We start from the raw sequence: 3,390 nt of genomic DNA, 5'->3' as shown, positions 1-3,390 counted from the left end.
TGGACAAATCATGAAAAATTGGCACCTGGTGGTTAAGATAGAAAGGAAAAAATCCAAGTGTTTGCAAGGAGGTTGAGATACTGGAACCCCTGTACACTGCCAGTGGGAATGTAAAATGTTACAGCTGCTGTGTAAAAACAGTGTGGCAGTTCTTCAAAAGCTAAATATAGACTTACCATATGACCCAGCAATTCCACTCCTAGGTATAGACCTAGAAGAACTGAAAGCGATGCTCAAGAAAAACTTGCATGTGAATATTTGCAGCAGCACTATTCACAATAGCGAAAAGGTAGCAGCAGCCCAAATGTCCATCAACAGATGAATGGACAAACAAAATGTGGTAGATCCACATGAAGGAATAAAGTGGTCATACATGATACAACGTGGATGCACCTTGAAAACATTATGCTGAGTAAAGAAAACCAGATAGAAATGGCCACATATGGTATGAACTGTCCAGATGAGGCAAATCCACAGGGACAGAAAGCAGAAGAGTTGTTGCCAGTGGCTGGGAGGGAGGGGGGATGGGAATGACTGTTAATGGGCATGGGGTCTTCTTTTAAGTATTCTGGAGCTAGATACTAGTGAGGGTCATGCTACATCATGAATGTCTTAAATATTCCTTAATTATACACTTTCAATGGTTAAAATGATAAGTAATATGTTATATTTATTTTACCACAATATAAAAAGAAAAAAATGGGGAATTCCCTGGAAGTCCAGTGGTTAAGACTCTGCTCTTCCAATGCAGGGGGCATGGGCTCCATCATTGGTCAGGGAACTAAGATCCCACATGCTGTGCGTCGTGGCCAAAAAGCCTTTTTTTTTTTTTTTCTGTATGCGGGCCTCTCACTGTTGTGGCCTCTCCTGTTGCGGAGCATAGGCTCCGGACGCGCAGGCTCAGCGGCCATGGCTCATGGGCCCAGCCGCTCCGCGGCATGTGGAATCTTCCTGGACCGGGGCACGAACCCGTGTCCCCTGCATCGGCAGGCGGACTCTCAACCACTGTGCCACCAGGGAAGCCCCATTTTTTAAAATAAATAAATAAAACAAAAGAAAGAAAGAAATGATACCCAGGAATACTATATAACCACAAAAAGGAACAATTGCCTGCTCTACAAACATGAGAAGCAAGAGAAGCCAGAGCCAAGAGTGGACACCCTACGATCCCATGTGTGAAATTCAAAATCAGGTAAAACTCACCAAAGCGATGGATGTCAGAGTAGTGGTCACCTTGAGGGAGGGGAGAATCAACTGGAGGGTCCAAGGAACCGGCAGAGCCTGGAAATGTCCTATATCCTGACCCAAGGGTCATCACCTCAATCAACCTCCAATCCTGACACTCATGAACTTGACTATGCCTGTGTTAAACCTCAACAAAAATGTTAAAAAGAGAAAAGAGGGGAATTTCCCGGCGGTCCAGTGGTTAAGACTCCGCACTTTCACTGCCAAGCGTATGGGTTCGATCCCAGGTCGGGGAACTAGGATCCCACAAGCCGTGTGGTGTGGCCAAAAAATTTTTAAAAAAAGAGGGAGAGAGAGAGAGAGAAAAGAAGTGCCAGGGGAAGGACACAAGAGCATCCAGCAGTCCTGAAGTTTGAGGGTTTTCCATTTTCACCACAAATAGCATCACCTTATCCCTCTGGGGACTGATGACTTGGAAACAGGCATGGAGCTGGGTGTGGACAAAAGCAGGAGGGCAGTGACTGGAGTCTGATGCCTGGGATTTCAGAGGTGGTTCCCAGACGCTTTTTCATCTCTTGGGAGATGCTCCCCACACTCCCCAGACGAGGGTTCCCAGACTGGGGGACACTCTGGGACAGGAAAACCTCAGGATATTGAGAACATCAGCTCCCAGATCTCCTGGTAGAGACACATCTTGGCACCTCAGGGCCCTTTAAGACCAACTAGAATGAACACTAGCAATCATAACTTACAGGCTTGGGCAGAAAGAAGAGCATAGTCTGCAGGCAGAAGGTCCTGGTTCCAGTCCTGACCCAATCAATAAATACACATGAATGAATGAATGGATGGATGAATGGTGGATGAACTAGCTTTTCACCCCCATTTCACAACCCTTTATCATGCACTTCCCAGATGCTCAGCCTTGTGCAAAAGGCCAGGACCCCAGAGAAACCTCAGCCTGATCTGGCCTCCAACAATCTCCTATCCTGCTGGGGGAGACAGAACCTGACACAGACACTTCCATTCCCATTATTGCTGAAAGCAATAATAGAAGAAATCACAGGCAGGCAGGAAACAGGGAAGGGAGCCAAGGGGGAGGGACCAGGATAGAGGAAAGATGCCAGGGCCAAAAAGAGAGAGAGGAAGTGGAGCACCCAAATGTTAGACATTAGATGGCACGTGGCCAGTGACGGTTACACACTGACCAGGGAGGAAGTTGTGCTGAACAGATAATGAAGGGCAGTGGGAGGCTGATCCTTCTTGGCAGATCTTTTCATTTGTCTTGATTGGTTTTGTATACCTCCAAAGATGAGGAGCTCACTCCCCAGGGAGACAGCCCAGGTCTTCCTGGACATGGGCAACTGTCAAAAAGTTTGCTGCAACACTTCCAGGTAGTGGCCACCATGGGTAAAAAGGCCAAATGCAATTGTCTGGGGAAGGAGGGCTACCCATGTGAGCCAGGCAGTCAGTCTCTGCCACAGACTAAATCTGGAATCAGACCTGCCTGGATTTCAATCTCTGCTCTACCTCTTATGGGCCTGGTGACTTCATCTCTCCAAGTCTATTTCCTCTCCATCCTTTTCTGAAATGACCGTAATAACAGTGCCGACTTCATAGGTTTATGCATGTATTCAGTGAACTAATGGAGTAAAATGCCTGGCATATAGCAGAATAAGTGTGCCCTGTTCCAGGCCCAGAGTGCTCTGGAATGTGTCCCAAATTCACATGTACTTTCCTATCTTTAAAACTTTGCACATGATCTAACTTATGCCTCACATGTCATTGTCCCATCATCCACACCTTGCAAACTCCTATGCATCCCTCAAAGCCCTCAAAGGTACCCCTCTTTTCTCTGCTTAAGCCCTGACCTGGGGAACTGGGACCATCTGGGACCTGGTTCTGACTGGGCCCACTGTGATGTGATGTGAGTTTCTAGAGGGCAGAGATTCCGACTGGCATGTAGTAGGCATGCAGTCAGAACTTGTTGAGTGAATGAATGAATGAGAGAATGAATGAGTGAATGAGTGAATTAGTGGTTATTTGGGAGGGGTGCCCAAAGTGGATACCCAAGGCTAGGCCAACCCTTAGCTGTCCATACTCCCATCTCCCACGACCTCAATGGGCGGGAAGGGGCAGATAACGGGCGAGGAGGGGCTTCCGGGCGGGGTCTTCAGCCCTTCCGGTCCGGCCCCTTTAAGGGGCGGG

The sequence above is a fragment of the Mesoplodon mirus genome, assembly GCF_964341445.2.
Source record: "Mesoplodon mirus genome assembly, chromosome: 5".
Lineage (NCBI taxonomy): Eukaryota > Metazoa > Chordata > Mammalia > Artiodactyla > Ziphiidae > Mesoplodon > Mesoplodon mirus.
Note: the sequence above shows the minus strand (reverse complement) of the source record.